The following is an 18845-nucleotide window of genomic DNA, read 5'->3' on the forward strand; positions in this document are numbered from 1 at the left end:
GCAACTCTAAACGCTGGAGAAGGATCCCTAAGACAGACCGCGTGAAGGAAGCAAGGTACTGAGCAGTGGGGATGGAACCTGCCATTTGTGTAAATAACAAAGGTGAAAGGTTTAAAAAAAAAAACTTTTATATGTGTAGGCTGTCCTAGCAAGTCAGTAAGGAAGCACAAGAAACAGATCATGGGACCCCCGCCCAGGGAGGAGACCTGGACACAGAGTCATTCAGAGACTCACTCTGAACATGCACCATTTCGTACCTTTTGAATTTTGCCTTCTGTGTGTGTTCCTTCTCGAAACATAAATCAATCAATTCAAGAAAATTTTAATACAACATTTTGATGAGGATAAAAATGCAGTCAAGGCTTGGAGAGGTGGCTCACATCTGTAATCCCAGCACTTTGGGAGGCCAAAGAGGGTAGGTCACCTGAGGTCAGGAGTTCGAGACTAGCCTGACCAACATGGTGAAATTCATCTTTTCTAAAAACACAAAATTAGCTGGGCATGGTGGCGCATGCCTGTAATCCCAGCTACTCGAGAGGCTGAGGCAGGAGAATCGCTTGAACCCGGGAAGTGGAGGTTGCAGTGAGCCGAGACTGCGCCATTGCAGTCCAGCCTGGGCAACAAGAACGAACTCCATCTAAAAACAAACAAACAAACAAAATAATGAAGTAAAATAGCCCTGCTCATATCAGCTACCTCCTGGGGTTATTGTTAGTTTCAAAGGAGAGGTCAGATGTGGCAGCCTCTTGGAAAATCTAAAACAATTAGTCTTTGCTCCTAATGAGATGAGAGAGGAATAAGGGTCCAAACAGAAAAGAGGAGGAAAAAAACGGGAAAAGACAAGAGAAACAAAGAAGCTATGCATAGGCAGAACAGCCCACAGAGCAAAAATCCACGATTACTTTAGTGCCACTGAGACCCCAAGGCAGTTGTGCTACCTGCTTCTGTCTAGTCAGCTGCCAGGTTGCCATGGTAATGTAATAACTCCGTGATAAGCTTATTTTTTATTCTGAAAACATTGTTTTAAAAAGCCAGTAGCTGCAGATGGGCAACAGCGAGCAGAGAATGTGCTATGTGAGAGGAAGGGGCAGAGTGAACCCCCCACCCCCACCCTGAAAACTGGCAGGGTTGGCCTAAAGCAAAGGGTTGCAAACCTGAGCACGCATCTGAACCTCCTGAAGGGCTGATTAAAACACAGACGGTTGTGCCCTATCCTAATCAGTTCCTGATTCAATAGAGCTGCGGTGGGGTACGTCTACCAAGTGCCCAGGAGGTGCAGATGGTGCTGACTGGGGACCACGTTTGGAAAACCACTGTCCTACCTGATCTCTAAAAGCCTCTCCAACTCAGGATTCTGTGGGCTGTGGGCCCCAGCTCCTACTTGCCCTGAGTACATCATGCCCTCCATTGGCCTCCTCTGTAAACTGAGAGCTACAACATCCTAACAGGAGAGCACAACACGGGCGGTAAGGTAGGCCGAAGCACCTGGTGAGCCAAGGGCACAGAGGGCAGTTTCCAAGGCTGAGGCTGGTGCCTCACAAAGGCAACTGCCTGGGAAGATTGGCCAGCATTTCAGCTGCCTTTGCCAGAACTCTCTCATGGGGCCAATTAACTGCGTGTGATGGCCAACAGGTGCCAACGAGCCAGAGGAGAGGTGGCTGCCAGTCAAGGATGTAGCTCGCTCGGGGCCAGACACAGTAGCTCACGCCTATAATCCTAGCATTTCGGGAGGCTGGGGCAGGCAGATCACTTGAGGTCAGGAGTTCTAGACCAGCCTGGCCAACATGATGAAACCCTATCACTACTAAAAATGCAAAAATTAGCTGGGGGAGGGGGTGGTGCATGCCTGTAATTCCAGCTACTCGGGAGGCTGAGGCAAGAAAATCACTTAAACCCAGGAGGCAGAGGTTGCAGTGACCTGAGATCACGTCACTGTACTCCAGCCTGGGGGACAAGAGCGAAACTCCATCTCAAAAAAAAAAAAAAAAAAAAAAAAGGGAATGTAGCTCGGCAAGGGTCAGAGCTGGCTGGAGAGGATTTAACAGAAATGACAGAAGCCAAAGCCACATCTTCAGGCACTGATTTACCTTGATGGGATCCTGATTCCCCACCGAGAGATGGGCGGGACAAGTCTCAACACCCAGCCCCATCCAACACGTGCAGCAGGCTGAGAAAGCTGGCCCCTGGGCAAGAACACCATATTAATGACAAGCCCTTGGAATTCAGGAATTCTTGTACATTCAACAAATATTTCGAGTCCCAGCTATGCACCAGGCACTATGCTAGGTGACACACATGTGGGTGAAAAGCAAGATACCGCCGCACCCTCATGGAACCTACATTTAAGTCAAAACAGATGTTATTCCAATAATCAGATCATTTACACAACTGTGGCTGTGTAAGTGAATGATTTTATTTAGGGGTAAAGGGGCAAGATATCTGCAAATTATGCTTAAGAGGTTCAGAAAAAAATAACAGTCATATATTATGTGTATATAGGTATGATTACATATAATCTATACGTATACATATAAAGAGACAGGGAGAGAGAATCACAAAGTAAATGTGACAAAATGTTAACAATTGTTGAATCTGGGAGTTTTTATAATTTTTTCTTGTTTTTTTTTTTTGAGACAGAGTTTCGCTCTGTCGAGCAGGCTGGAGTGCAATGGTGCAATCTCGGCTCACTGCAACCTCCACCTCCTGGGCTCAAGAGACCCTCCCACCTCAGCCTCTCAAGTCTCTGGGACTACAGGTGTGCACCACCATGCCTAGTTAATTTTTGTACTTTTTTGTAGAGATGGAGTTTTACCATGTTGGCCAGGCTGGTCTTGAACTCCTGGGCTCAAGTGATCTACCCACCTTGGCCTCCCAAAGTGCTGGGCTTAGAAGAGTGAGTCACTGCACCCAGCAAGAAGTTATTTTTATTTTTATTTTTATTTAATTAAGTTAAAGTTAATTTAAGCCAGGCACAATTGCTCACACCTGTAATCCCAGCACTTTGGGAAGCCAAGGCAGGTGGATCGCTGGAGCCCAGAAGTTCAAGACTAGCTTGGGCCACATGGTGAAACCCCTTCTCTACAAAAAATATACAAAAAATTGCTGGGCGCAGTGGCTCACGCCTGTAATCCTAGCACTTTGGGAGGCTGAAGCAGGAGGATCACGAGGTCAGGAGATCAAGACCATCCTGGCTAACACGGTGAAACCCTGTCTCTACTAAAAATACAAAAAATTAGCCGGGCGTGGTGGCAGATGCCTGTAGTCCCAGCTACTCAGGAGGCTGAGGCAGGAGAATGGCGTGAACCTGGGAGGCGGAGCTTGCAATGAACCGAGATTGCGCCACTGCACTCCAGCCTGGGCGACAGAGCAAGACTCCATCTCAAAAAAAAATATATATATATGTATATATAAAATTAACCGGGTATGGTGGTGCATGCCTGGTGTTCCAGCCACCCAGGAGACTGAGGTGGGAGAAGCACCTGAACCCTGGAAGTTGAGGCTGCAGTGAGCTGAAATTGTGCCACTGCACTCCAGCCTGGGGGTCGGAGTGAGACTCTATCTCCACAAAAAAATAAATAAAATTAATTTAATTTAAATTATTTCATTTTTGAAATATTATTTTTTTAGAAACAGGGTCTTGCTGTGTCGCTTAGGCTGGAGTGCCGCAGCACAGTCGTAGCTCACTGCAGCCTTGAACTCCTAGGTCAAGCAGTCCTCCCACCTTAACCATCAAGTAGCTGGGACTACAGGCTCGTGCCATCACACCTAGCTAATTTGCTTATTTTGTTTTTTGTAAAGATGAGGTCTCGCTATGTTGCCCAGGCTGGTCTTGAATTCCTGGGTTCAAGCGATCCACCCACCTGGGCTTCCCAAAGTGCTGGGATTACAGGCTGAGCCACCGCGCACGGCCTATAGAGTTTTTTGTATTATTCTTGCAGCTTTTCTAAAAGCTCGATGTTATTTCAAAATTAGACATCTTTTTAGAAACACGTAAATCACATAATACACATAAATTCATTAAAGACATTAAAGAATGATAAAATCACATAAATACATTAAGAATGATAACAGTGAGGAGCACTATTTTTAAAAAGTGACTAATGACGTAAGAACTTAAAATGGAGTGGTTTGTCTTATCAGAAGGCCAAGGGGGGCTTCCTGGAGGCAACAGGTTTAAGCTAAGGTCTGAGTGGAAGTTGATCGGGGGAAAGAGCTGCCTTCCAGGGAGTGGACACAGCAGAGGCCATGCAGCAAGAAAGAACAGAGCACCTTGGGGGAACTGAAAAGAGAAATCAGAGCAGCTGGAGCCGAGAGCCACACAGCCCCTCCTTCCTCATGTGATGATGAGCCGGACAGAGGGCAAGGTGTCAGGAAAGGGCTTCTCTTCTGGCCCAGGATGGGGTCTGTTTTGTTTTTCCCCTGCCCTTTCTGGTTCAAGTTCATCTTCATCTTCCTCTGGCTCCCCTCCAATCTCAAGTTCTTAAGACTCTGCTCAAATGTAGTTCCCCAGGTCAAGGTCCCAGAATCCCAGCATCATATGGCAACTTGACCTGCCGGCTTTCACAGCCCCCTCCCCTTTAGCTCCATCTCAGCCCCACATCCCTGGTCACCATCCGTCAACCCCTTTACCTGCCATTAAAATGAAACAAAACAAAACAAAACAAAAAACACATTGGGCTGTTGTTTCAATTTATTTCTTCAATTTGCTTCCTGGGCCTCAGGCAGCTGGCTCCATCTGTGGATGACTCTAGGCAGTTTCCACGTGCTCTCCATCCACCGTCCATTTCCAGAGAGCTCACGTAGTGCTGCCTTTCGGATTTCCTCTGGGGGGTCAGCCAAGAGCAACGCTGGGTGATTTTGTAGCATGAACCTGCATAATCAACACATGGCATCCTTCATCGAGGTTAGCCAAGTATTCTTTTTTTTTTTTTTTTTTAGACAGAGTGTCGCCTGTCGCCCAGGCTGGAGCGTAGTGGTGTGATCTTGGCTCACTGCAACCTTTGCCTCCTGGGTTCAAGCGATTCTCCTGCCTCAGCCTCCCTAGTAGCTGGGATTACAGGCACACACCACCACACCCTGCTAATTTTTGTATTTGTAGTAGAGACGGGGTTTTGCTGTGTTGGCCAGGCTGGTCTTGAACTCCTGATCTCAAGTGATCCACCTGCCTCGGCCTCCCAAAGTGCTGGGATTACAGGGCGTGAGCCACCGCTCCCAGCCTATCCAAGCATTTTGCAGATGCAGTGTAACATTGAGCCAAATCCTAGTAACGCTTTCTAAACCCCAGGAAGTAAGCACTGTTTTACTAGGTATTCACTGAATCGGAGAACTCGGCTCTTAAAGGAAACGATGAGGTCTTATGGTCTAATACCCTCACTTTACAGACAGCTCAGGTAAGTCAAGGAAGTTGCCCAAGGTCACAGAGCAATTTCGTGGAGGAGCTGGACCAATATTTTTTATTTATTTATTTATTTACTTTTGAGACGAAGTCTCACTCTGTTGCCCAGGCTGGAGTGCAGTGGAACGATGCAATGCAAACTCCACCTCCACAGCTCAAGCAATTCTCGTGCCTTGGTCTCCCGAGTAGCTGGGATTACAGCACTTGCCACCATGCCTGGCTAATTTATGTATTTTTAGTAGAGACCACACCTGGCTAACTTATTATTTTTTTTCTTTTGAGACGGAGTCTCACTCTTGTCGCCGAGGCTGGAGTGCAGTGGCACAATCTCGGCTCACTGCAACCTCCATCTCCCAGGTTCAAGCTATTCTCCTGCCTCAGCCTCCTGAGTAGCTGGGATTACAGGTGCCCGCCACCATGCCCTGCTAATTTTTGTACTTGTAGTAGATACGGGGTTTCGCCATGTTGGCCAGGCTGGTCTCAAACTCTTGACCTCAGGTGATCCGCCCACCTTGGCCTCCCAATGTGCTGGGATTAAAGGCATGAGCCACCGTGCCCAGCCCTCCTGGCTAATTTTTGTATTTTTAGTAGAGATGGGGTTTCGCCAGCCTGAGTCTCGAACTTCTGACCTCAAGTGATCCACCTGCGTCGGCCCCCCAAAATGCTGGGATTACAGGTGTGAGCCACTGCACCTGGTCTAGAAATCTGATTTCTTGATGCCTAGTCGAACGTCAGTGTCCACAATAACCAGTTAATAAACAATGGACATGACCTCTCAGGAAGCTGGGATTCTGAATAGCAGCAACTGAAGAGCCTTTATCTAAGAAGTGAGCAGTTTGCGCAGCCTTGGTGGGAAATAAACCCCATGCCTCTATCTCATTGCATTTAGCAATACTGTATTTGTTGTGTTATTTTTATCCATTTGGTTTCACTCTAGCCCAGGTTCCTATTTCTCATTTATGACTAAAGACCCTCGCATGAGGAAAGGGGAAGTCAGAAAGAAAGAAGAGTCTTGTCTTTTGTATTCTGTAAACCTTTCCAGTCTTTTTTTTCTTCCTTTATAACATTTCCTTTCCAGAGCCAGACAAGCTTCTCAAATCTCCTGCATTTCCAATCCCCTGTTCGCTTTGGCTGTAATTATCTTGGGGAAATTTAAATTCCTTATCATGGCTTTGTGACAGTGCTGGCTCAAGATACACAAGCCCACTTCCATTCTGAGGTCTTGTCAGATTGTCCTCAATAGGTTCCCTTAATAGGAATTATTGTTAGATTTTTTTTAAAGTGTGATAATGGGATTGTGACTATGTCTAAAAAAGAGCCTTATCTTTTTGAGATACATACTGAAATATTTATCGATGAAATAATATGAAGTCTGGGATTTGCTTCAATATATTCTAGTGGGAGAAGGAAAGAAAAATAGGCTCACTTAGTATGCTGGTCTCCCCTGCCTCTGTCCTGCAAGTTATTCTTTTTGTGTTTTTTTAGATGGAGTATCGCTCTGTCCCCCAGGCTGGAGTGCAGTGGCATGATCTCAGCTCACTGCAACCTGCCTCCTGGGTTCAGGTGATTCTCCTGCCTCAGCCTCCCAAGTACCTGGGATTATAGGCACCTGCCACCACACCCGGGTAATTTTTGTATTTTTAGTAGAGATGGGGTTTCACTATGTTGGCCAGGCTGGTCTCAAACTCCTGACCTCAGGAGAGCCACCTGTCTCAGCCTCCCAAACTGCTGGGATTACAGGCGTGAGCCACCACGCCCGGCCTCCTGCGAGTTCTTTTTGCTGCATCTTCCTCACCTCCACCTATTCACTCCCAATCTTTGAATCTGTTTATTTTGTGTCTGGGGACAGGATTTGCCTCTGGGAGACTCAGCCGAGAGTATGGGCACTGGAGCCAAAGAGACTTAGGTTCAAAACTCCAGCCTTACCCTGATGAGCATAGCGGCCATGGACAAGTTATTTAATTGTCTGAGTCCCAGTTTCCCCATCTGCAAAGTGGAGATAATAAATTGAAAAACAACCAAACAGCCTACTTTTCTAGTGCGTTCTTCTTGCCTCTTTCCTTCTCCCTTCCCTCCCCTCCCCGCCCTCCCCTCCCCTCCCCTCCCCTCCCCTCCCCTTCTCTTCACTTCTTCTTTTGACATGGGGAGTGGGGGGGTCTTGCTTTGTTGCCCAGGTTGGTCTCAAACTCCTGGCCTCAAGCAATCCTCCCACCTTGACCACCCAAAGCGCTGGGCTTACAAGTGTGGCCCACCACACCTGGCCTCTTTTTCTAATTCTGCCTCCACGTGCCCTGAAGATTCGTAAGCAGTCTACAGTCTTCTAATACCTCTTTGCTCTTCAAAGCCTCAGCCAGATGTGGTGGCTCACGCCTGTAATCCCAGCACTCTGGGAGGCCAAGGCTGGCCGATCACCTGAGGTTGGGAGTTTGAGACCAGCCTGACCAAATGGAGAAACCCTGTCTCTACTAAAAATACAAAATTAGCCAGGTATGGTGGTGCATGCCTGTAACCCCAGCTACTCGGGAGGCTGAGGCAGGATAATCGCTTGATCCCAGGAGGCAGAGGTTGCGGTGAGCCGAGATCGCACCATTGCACTCCAGCCTGGGCAACAAGAGCAAAACTCTGTCTAAAAAAAAAAAAAAAAGCTCTCCCCTCAACTTCAACTTCAACCACCTTCTCCAAGCTTTGGACAAGATCCAATGCCTGTTCCCCACATCCTCCTGGAGGTCCCATGAGTGAAAAACTCAACACGCGCAAATTGGCTCTATTGTTCCTCCCCTCAACCCACTGCCCTGGTGCATCCTGATCAGCCCTTGAGGCCCCCAGCCCATTCTCAACAACCTCTCCTTCACCTTCCTCATCCATCTACTGCAGGCCTGGGCCCCATTTTTCAGAGCCCTCTCAAATCTAGCGCCCCCACTCCCATGCTCCTTGCCCACCGCCCCCGCCCAACCCCCCAGCTCAGGCCTCCAGGACGGCTGGCCTAGACAGCTGTGAAAGCTTTCTCAACGGGCTTCTTCTCTCCAGCCTCTCATGTCTCTGTTCCTCCCACCAGGCTGCTGGCAACGTTCTCCTTCCAAAACCACCACTCCAGGGCTTGAAAGCCTCCACGGACTCTCTCCACTGAGAACAGGACAGGTCCAAATTCCTTAGCATGGCATTTGACACCCTGCATAGCTTGGCCCTAATGCATTGTTCCGGATTCATCCACATTTCTTGCCGCTGAAGCCACAGGCCCAGGTTTCCCAGTCTGTGGGCCCTCGAACTTGTACCAGAACCACTTGAGGCCCTGGTTAAAAATTCAGAACCCTGGGCCCTACCCTGGACAACTGAATCTGGGGTCCAGGTCCGAAGCCCACAAAGATGTGAGGACTCTCACTCCAGCCACACCAAATAATTTGTTGTTCACTAACCAGGCCTCCAGGCCTTTGCTCAGGCTGGATTAATTTTTCCTCTTTCTTCAAGATCCAGCTTTAAAGTCACATCCTGGCCAGGCACAGTGACTCACATCTATAATCCCAGCACTTCGGATGGCTGAGGCAGGTGGATTGCTTGACCCCACAGGTTCTAGACCAGCCTGGGCAACACGGAGGAACCCCGTTTCTGCAAAAAATACAAAAGTAGCCTGGCATGGTGGCACGTGCCTGTAGCCCCAGCTACTCAGGAGGCTGAGGTGGGGGAATCACCCAAGCCCAGGAGGCAGAGGTTGCAGTGAGCCCAGATCATGCCACTGCACTCCAGCCTGGGTGACAGAGTGAGACCTTGTTTCCAAAAAAAAGGAGCCAGATGAGGTGGCTCACACCTGTAATCCCAACACTTTGGGAGGCTGGAGGGGGCGCGGGCGGGTGGATCATTTGAGGCCAGGAGTTCAAGACCAGCATGGCCAACATAGTGAAACCCCATCTCTGCTAAAAATAAAAAAATTAGCCAGGCGGTAGTGACATGCACCTGTAATTCCAGCTACTCCGGAGGCTGAGGTGAGAGAATCGCTTGAGCCCGGGAGGCGGAGTTTGCAGTGAGCCAAGATCGTGCCACTGCACTCCAGTCTGTGCGACAGAGTGAGACCCTGTGCCCCCCCACCAAAAAAAAGTTACATCCTAGGTGAAGCCTTTCCTCCTCCTTAGCAGGGTGAAGGCCCTACCCACAATGCTCCCACAGCTCCTTGTATGCACCTCGATTATAGACTGTGTATATCACGCTGTGTAATTATCTGTTTGCCCACTTGTCTAGCTAGGATGAAAATTGCACCAAAGCAAGTCCACAGAATGCCTGGAGCCCCCAACTCAGTGAATGGCACATAGCGGCACTTGATAAATATCAGTTCATTTGAATTGTGCTTTACTCTTCCTTGGCTCCTGGACACCAAACACAGCACTTAGCACCTGATGGGTATTATTACTTCGATATCTGATGGATAAATTATCAAAGGATGGAAGGAGGCAGGAATAAAAGGCAAAATATGCCAATAAATTAATGATGACTTTTCATCATCAATTAATATCATGTTTGTGCATGCCTGGGACCATCTCTCACCTGAAGGACGTGGGAATTGGGTCAGAGATCAGATGGATCCTGGGACTTCTGGCTCCAAGTTCACGGGTGAAATCAGCAGACCAAAGTTCTGATGTTAATCAGAAATGTCACTATCACCATGACAAGTGCAAATGTAAAGTGCAGTGCCATCTTCCATTGCAGTATCCTTGTCATTGCTATAAGAAATCCTCACTTGTCACCTTTATCACTCCACCTCGCAGGACCCACAGAGACCCTGCTGATACCAATCCATGGGAAATCAAGCTGGCAGAAATCAGCCCCGGGCTACTGGGGCAGGGGCAGGGATAGCACTGTTCTGGGGCAGGCGAGCTTGTCTGGAGGCAGGCAAGCCCCACTCCTAACCCTGGCCTCTCCATGTACCATCTGTATGAGATTGGACAAGTTACCCAATATCTCCAAGACTCAGCTTCTTCCACCATGAAATGAGAGCACTATGTGTTCCTAAGGCTCAAGGTTGTTGAATGAGATGAGATCATGTATGTTACGTGACTGGCATGTAGATGTTACTGCTAGACTGTGGAAATCCAGGACAGCTAGACTCCGTGAGTCATTGGGTGGTGGTGACTGGGGCTGAACCCGGGGGGACAGGAGCTAGGCAGGGAGCCAGGTCTCAGCCATGGATTCCAGGTTCTGGGCCTTAGAGGAGGTTCCAGCGTCAACAGGGCCCAGCCACTGGGGAGTCAGGAGCTGGGGGCCTGGGTGTGGAGGCTGCTCTTCCTTCTGCTCTGTGGCCTGGGTGTTCAGGGACTGAACCAGGCAGGGTGGGAAAGGCCCAGAGAGTGGGAGCTCCAGGCCCTAGAGGGAAACCCCAGTGACTCTGCTTGTAGTCTGGAGTGAGGGCCCTTTGGCCCTGACTCAAACCTGAGTTTGCTGCAGTCAAGGCTATTAGGGTTCCTTTAACTGCACTGTAACCACAGAGGGGAAGTAAGACCATGAGATAACCTGGCTCCTGACATGGAAAATAGAAACTGGAAGCTAAAGTCCCAAGCAGGCCTTGACTTTTGCCTGTGGACTCTCAAATCATGGAATTCTTCTCACTGTGTCTGCAGGTCCTGTTGTCACTAAGATCCCCCAACTCAGAGATTCCAAACGAGGGGGGTCCTCCCTGTAGACACCCCCTCCTTGCTGGTCTGAGCTCGTCTTGCCTGATGACCCAGGCTGAGGGAGCCCCTGTAGGATGCACTTCCTTTTTTTTTTTTTTTTTTTGAGACAGAGTCTTGCTCTGTTGTCTAGACTGGAGTGCAGTGGCACGATCTCGGCTCACTGCAAACTCTGCCTCCGAAGTTCAAGCGATTCTTCTGCTTCAGCCTCCCATGTAGCTGGGATTACAGGCGCATGCCACCATGCTCGGCTAATTTTTGTATTTTTAGTAGAGACGGAGTTTCACCATGTTGCCGAGGTTGGTCTCGAACTCCTGGCCTCAAGTGATCCACCCACCTCGGCCACCCAAAGTGCTGGTATTATAGGCATGAGCCATTGCACCTGGCCAGATGCACTTTCTCCTGTGGGCTTTCTCCTGAGATCCTGGGGTAGGGCTGGGCTTGGGGATCACACAGTCTTCCCTATCTGGAAACATCGATGAGAACCCAGGACAGGAACGGTCGGGGAAAGATGGGAGGAGGGGCAGGTTGAGTGGCTGAAGAAAAGGTGGCATGACAAACCTGACCTGACCCTTTCGTGGTCCTGGGATTTCACAACGAACAAAGCCCCACAGGCGGGGCCTCTGGCATTGGTAGCAAAACCTGACAACTCCAATGACTGGGGAACAGCGACATCTCCCGGCTGTCTGAGGCCATGGCCCTCCTACCTGATGAGAATCCTCAGCATTTAGACACCAGGGTGCCTGATGCTTTTAGAATCCTCACAGATTTTAGCCTTTGATTCAATTGGTCCAGAGTGGAGCCTGACATTCTGCATTCCTAACAAGCCCCCACGTGCTGTCAGTACTGCTGGTCTATGGACCACACTTTGATTAGAAAGCTTTAGAGGGCTCAAAGATTTGGTCCCAGGCATCCCAAGGGTCTGAGGAAAGGAGACAATTTTCTGCATATAAAATTATAAAATCACTCAACCACAGGCAAGGCCAGGGAGGGAGAATGCTTCTTGGAGAGATGGCCTCCAAGGGGGCTTTTGAAGTATGATCAGATCTTCACCAGGGAGAGGTTACCCGAGGATCAGCTGGAGACAGCCTTCTATGCAGCAGGCTTGGCACCTGCACCAAGTCTACCAACTCAAAAAACAACCTGGTTAGCGTGCCTAATTGACTCGTGGCAGGCCCAAAGATTCCAAGCAAGGTGAATGTTTAAAATACTCATAGACCAGGTGCAGTGGTTCACGCCTATAATCCCAGCACTTTGGGAGGCCGAGGCGGGCGAATCACTTGAGGTCAGGAGTTCAAGACCAGCCTGGCCAACATGGTGAAGCCCTGTCTCTACTAAAAATACAAAAATTAGCTGGACATGGTGGCTCATGCCCATAGTCTCAGCTACTTGGGAGGCTGAGGCAGGAGAATTGCTTGAACCTGGAAGGCGGAGGTTACAGTGGGCGGAGATCACGCCATTGCACTCCAGCCTGGGTGACAGAACGAGATTCTGTCTTAAAAAAAAAAATTAGTGCCGGGCACGGTGGCTCATGCCTGTAATCCCAGCACTTTGGGAGGCTGAGGTGGGTGGATCACCTGAGGTTGGGAGTTCGAGACCAGCCTAGCCAACATGGTGAAATCCCATCTCTACTAAAAATATAAAATTAGTCGGGCATGGTGATGCATGCGTGCAATCCCAGCTACTGGGGAGGCTGAGGCAGGAGAATCGCTTGAACTTGGGAGGTGGAGGTTGCTGTGAGCTGAGATCATGCCATTGCACTCCAGCCTGGGCAACAAGAGCTAAACTCCGTCTCAAAAAAAAAAAAAAAATTAAAATACTCATGGGAGTAACATTTCCAAGGAACCCAGAGTTGCTTCATTGATTTGCTAAGTACAATTGACCTCATCTCTTCATTAAAAGAGCTCTTCTAATGACTTTCCCAGATGCAGACTTTTTGAGAAAGAAATGAAGCTCTGAGCTGCCATCCAATCACAGGCCCTTCTGTTTGGGTAAGACCCTGTGAAGCAGGGGAAAGGACCATATCATCTCCTTATTACAGAAGAGGAAACTGACACTCAGGGAGGTTAAGTGACTTTGCCTGAAGCCACCTAGCAAGCCCACACCTCTTAAACCTGGTCTCCTCTGACCCAGTACCCAGGAACACTCAGACACCTGCTGCTGCTGATGCCACAAAAACAGGCCTAGAAGGGCAAGTGGGGAGGGTCAAGAGAATCTGGGAGTCTGGGGTCCAGGCCTCTGCATCCTTGCACAGTGGCCTTGGACTGGGAACACTGCCATCAACCAGGGAGGGGGATGAAAGCAGCTTTTACAAAGCAGGGTCTGAGGTCCTCAGACAGGCCCCCTTTGTGGACTTCCTTTCCCTCCCCACCCCCATGCCGGCTGCCAGTAGCATCGCCCTCATTGAATGGCTGGCTTGCACACACTGGAAATTTGCAACACAAATGCAGGGCTTGTCTCCCTCTCCGCAGAGCCTCACTGCCCCAGCCTTTTGGGGCCTTTTAAAGTCTGCCTTTCTCTGGGGTACTTTCTTTCTTCAGCTCAAGCCCCCAGCCCTAGATGCAGCCACAATCACTAATTAACACTGGGTTAAAACACATCCTGGGAAAGTGAGCTGGGCGGCCACCGAGGCGTTCTCATCATCACTCGGAGGACAAGGACAAGGCGGCGGTGGGAATTGGTGGAAGGGGCTGGGTTTTCATTCTCCGGGTTCTTTCTGGCTCTCCATCCTCCCCCACCCCCCGCCCCACTATGCTCTTTCTCAGTGGGTTTGAGAATTTACTGCAAATAAAGCCTGTCACCAAGACGGCTCCCAGCCCTCCCCGCCACCAGGCTGCCATCAAGCTGCCCGTTTTTTCAGAGCTCAGCTCTGAAAAACTACAATAACTGCTAGCATTTGCCAAGACACTTACATATCAGACACCAACATGCATATTTCTTTTTCTTTCTTTCTTTTTGTGGAGACGGGGGTCTCGCTGTGTTGCCCAAGCTGGTCTCGAACTCCTGGACTCAAGCAACCTGCCTGCCTCTGCCTCCCAGTGTTGGGATTACAGGTGTGAGCCACCGTGCCTGGCCAAGCATATTTCTGGTTCTCACAACAACCTGGAGTGGTAGTTCTTATCATCTCTACTGTACAGATGTAGTAACTGAGGCTCAGAGAGATTAAGGGATTGAGCTTGCCTAGAATCTCACATGGGGCAAATGGCAGAGTTGGTTTCAAATCCAAATCCATTTGCCCCCTAAATCTGTGCTCCCATTTTAAGCTTCTCCCTACTCCTGTCTGACGATGAACTCCTGGGTTTACATGACTTCTCCCTTCTCTCGATACTTGGAGTATTTATACTGATACTGTGTCCCTCTCTGCATTTATACTGATACTGTGTCCCTCTCTGCATTTATACTGATACTGTGTCCCTCTCTGCATTTATACTGATACTGTGTCCCTCTCTGGATCTACCTGCCCGGGGTAATGATTCAGCTTCCTCCTGTAGCTCTTTGAAGACAAGCACTGTGTCCAAACACTCCACGTTCCTCATAGCACCCCAGAAGATGCTATGCAGAGGGGAGAGGCCCACCCACTCCCCTAACTGCAGAAAAGGGATCAAGCCCCGCGGAGATGGACAGCTAATCCAGCAAGCTCTATGTGGGCCTAATTAGTTGCTTAAGAGGGGTTTGTGGGATGAGGAAATAAATGCTCATTTAAGAAATTCAGGGGCAGACCCCCATCGCTGCTGGGGGAAAGTCAATGGTACAGCCATTTTGGAAAAGACTGGCAGTTTCTTAAAAAGCTAAACCCTCATTATATGACCCAGTGATTCCCATCCTAGGTACCCACCCAAGATTAATGAAAACATGTTCACACAAGGTCTCCTACTGCAATGTTCATAGCAGGCCGGGCAGGGTGACTCACACCTGTAATCTCAACACTTTGGGAGGCCGAGGTGGGAGGATCACTTGAACCTAAGAGTTTGATAGAGAGACCCTGGGCAATATAGAGAGAACCCACTGCTACAAAAAAAAAATTTTTTTTAATTATCTGGGTGCAGTGGCTCATGCCTGTGGTCCCAGCTACTCAGGAAGCTGAGGTGGGAGGATCACTTGAGCACAGGAAGTCAAGGCTGCAGTGAGCTGAGATTGTGCCACTGCACTCCAGCCTATGTGACAGAGCTAGACCCTGTCTCAAAAAAAAAAAAGTTCATAGCAGCATAATTCATAGTAGCCCCAAACTGGAATCAACCTAAATGTCCATCAAGGTGAATGGGTAAACAAACAGTCATACATCCATACAATGGAATAAAAAGGAACAAACTATTAATACCTGGATCAACATGGATGAAGGTCAAACAATATGCTGAGTGAAAGAAGCCTGACGCCAAAAAGTGCGTATTTTATTTGATTTATTATGATTTACTCATCATATAAAAGATTCCATTTATAGGAATTTCCTAGCAAAGGAAAAACTGTAAGACAGCAGATTAGGGGTTGCCTAGGGTTGGGGGGCAGGAGTGGGGACTGAGAGCAAATGGGCTAGAGGGAATTTTTGGAGGGACAGAAGCATTCCAAAACAGGATTGTGGCAATGGTGGCACCACCGTATAAATGTATGAAAACTCATGGAGTCCTAGACTTAAAACCAGTGAGCTTTATGACATGTGAATTATTTTTTATTTGTTTTTTAGACAGAGTCTCACTCTGTCGCCCAGGATGGAGCACAGTGTCGCGATCTTGGCTCACTGCAACCTCCACCTCCCTGGTTCAAGCAATTCCCCTGCCTCAGCCTCCCGAGTAGCTGGGATTACAGGCGCATGCCACCAGGCCCGGCTAATTTTTTTGTATTTTTAGTAGAGACGGGGTTTCACCATGTTGGCCAGATTGGTCTCGAACTCCTGACCTCAGGCAATCTGCCTGCCTCGGCCTCCCAAAGTGCTGAGATTACAGGCATAAGCCACCGTGCCCGGCCAAACTGTTGAAGTTCTTTTAAAAAAAAAAAAAAAATTAGAACTTGTAGGCCCAGGAAGGGCCTTAGTGTGGGGCAAAAAAATTGGAAATCAGAAAACTTTTTTTTCCTTTTTATTTTCAATAGAGACAGGGTGTCACTCCATTGCCCAGGTTGGAGTACGGTGGCACGAACATAGCTCACTGCAGCCTCCAACTCCTGGGCTCAAGTGATCCTCCTGCCTCAGCCTCCCGAGTAGCTGGGGCTGCAAGGAAGTCAGAAAACATGTTTGAGTCATAGCTCTTCCAGCTACTGACTAGCTCTGTGGCTGTGGCTGAGCACGTAACCTTCCATGCCTGTTTCCTCATTTACCGCAATGACAAGAACAGCAATTATCAAAGCTAAATTATGAGGTCTGCCCTATGCCAGGTCTGCCCTTTATGCAATGTCACAATAATCCTCACCCAACAGCCTCATAAGTTGAGCTCTATCGCTCCCGTTTTACAAATAAGAAAACTGAGATAGGGCGTGAAGTCTGTAGCACAATGCCTGGCACAGAGTTTCAACCGAGGCTGGATTCTGAGTCCCATGGCTTCTCCGGCCAGCTCCATGTAACCTGCATCTGTGCCCTGGCCCAGCGTCCACTCTGGGTGCCCAGCTCTGCATGGTCCCCACTTTGCATTTCCAGGAGTCACCCCACATTTCCTGACTGTGCGATAGCCCATAGCCCTGGAGCTCCCAATGCTTCGTCTGCTCCCTGCTGCTGTGACCTGCACTTTTTTATTTTAATAATATTTAAGTTTTGACCAGGACAACATAGTGAGATCTCATCTCTACTAAAAATAAACAAAATTAGCTGGGCATGGTGGCGTGCAACTGCAGTCCCGGCTACTCAGGAGGCTGAGGTTGGGGATTGGTTGAGCCCAGGAGGTCAGGGCTGCAGTGAGCTGAGATCTCACCACTGCACTCTAGCCTGAGCGAGACCTTGTCTCCAAAAAATTAAATAAATAAAATGATAATAATAATTTAAAGCTATCAGCCCATTTATTTTTATTTTTATATTTATTTATTTATTTTATTTATTTTTTTGAGACGGAGTCTCGCTGTTTCACCCAGGCTGGAGTGCAGTGGCGCCATCTCGGTTCACTGCAAGCTCCGCCTTCCGGGTTCACGCCATTCTTCTGCCTCAGCCTCCCGAGTAGCTGGGACTACAGGCATCCACCACCACGCCCAGCTAATTTTTTGTATTTTTAATAGAGACGGGGTTTCACCATGTTAGCCAGGATGATCTCGATCTCCTGACCTCTTGATCCGCCTGCCTCGGCCTCCCAAGGTGCTGGGATTACAGACGTGAACTACCACGCCCTGCCTTTTATTTTATTTTATTTTATTTTTTTTGAGACAGAGTCTCACTCTGTCGTTCAAGCTGAAGTGCAGTGGCGCCATCTCGGCTCACTGCAACCTCTGCCTCTGGGGCTTAAGCGATTCTTGTGCCTCAGCCTCCCCAGTAGCTGGGATTACAGGCACACGCCACCACACCCAGCTAATTTTTTTTGTATTTTAGTAGAGACAGGGTTTCACCATGTTGCCCAGAGTGGTCTCAAACTCCTGAGCTCAGGCAGTCTGCCCGCCTGGGCCTCCCAAAGTGCTAGGATTACAGGCATGAGCCACTGCACCTGGCCACTATCAGCCCATTCTTAATCCTTGGGGATCTGGCCTGACCTGACCACTTCATATCCTGGCCAGCAAGGTGACATACCACTCAAGCCTTGCTTCTATGAGAAACATCTGGTATTTGCTAGATGCCAAGAATATGGCTCAGTGCAGGCTAAGAAGCAGAACCACAAAATAGCGTTGCTAAGGGGACTCTTGGAAACTACTGGCTTGTAATTGTGACCCATTGAGGTACCTCAGGGATAGGCAAGGGGGTCTCCACTTCCCCCTCTTCAATCAGAGTAGCTCCATATTAAAAACCTGTCTTTGTAGGTTTCCAAAGAAAGAGTTTTGCCACTTTTTAAAAAATGTTTGGGCTGGGTGTGGTGGCTCACACCTGTCATCCCAGTACTTTGGGAGGCAGAGGCGAGTGGATCACCTGAGGTCAGAAGTTTGAGACCAGCCTGGCCAACATGGCGAAATCCCATCTCTACTAAAATACAAAATTTAGCCAGGCGTGGTGGTACATGCCTGTAATCCCAGCTACTCTGGAGGCTGAGGCAGGAGAATCATTTGAACCTGGGAGGTGGAGGTTGCGGTGAGTCGAGATTACGTCACAGCACTCCAACCTGGGTGACAAAGATAGACTCCCTCTCAAAAAAAAAAAGTTTGAAAGTTGCTGTTCTATGTCAACTCTCAAGTTTCCAAGTAGAAACTGAGGCCTGGAGCGTAGAATTTTTTTTTCTTTTTTTGAGACAGAGTCTCGTTCTGTCACCTAGGCTGGAGTGCAGTGGCACAATCTTGGCTCACTGCAACCTCCACCTCCCGAGTTCAAGCAATTCTCCTGCCTCAGCCTCCTGAGTAGCTGGGATTACAGGCGCCCACTACCACACCCAGCTAATTTTTGTATTTTTAGTAGAGACGGGGTTTCACCATGTTGGTCAGCCTGGTCTCGAACCCCTGACCTCATGATCCACCCGCCTCAGCCTCCCAAAGTGCTGGGATTACAGGTGTGAGCCACCGCGCCCGGCCAGGTAGAAGTAACTTCCTAAGGGTCACAGAGGTCATTATTGACAGGCTTGGGAGAGGCAGCAGGTCCTTAGACTCGAGGCTTGGAGCTCTTTCCACACCTCCACCACGGCTGCCTAGGAAACCAGAGCTTCTGCCTCCTATGCTTTTATGTCATTCCTGAGGATTTCTTAGCTATA

Source organism: Hylobates moloch, unplaced genomic scaffold (assembly GCF_009828535.3).
Source record: "Hylobates moloch isolate HMO894 unplaced genomic scaffold, HMol_V3 SCAFFOLD_21, whole genome shotgun sequence".
Taxonomy (NCBI): domain Eukaryota; kingdom Metazoa; phylum Chordata; class Mammalia; order Primates; family Hylobatidae; genus Hylobates; species Hylobates moloch.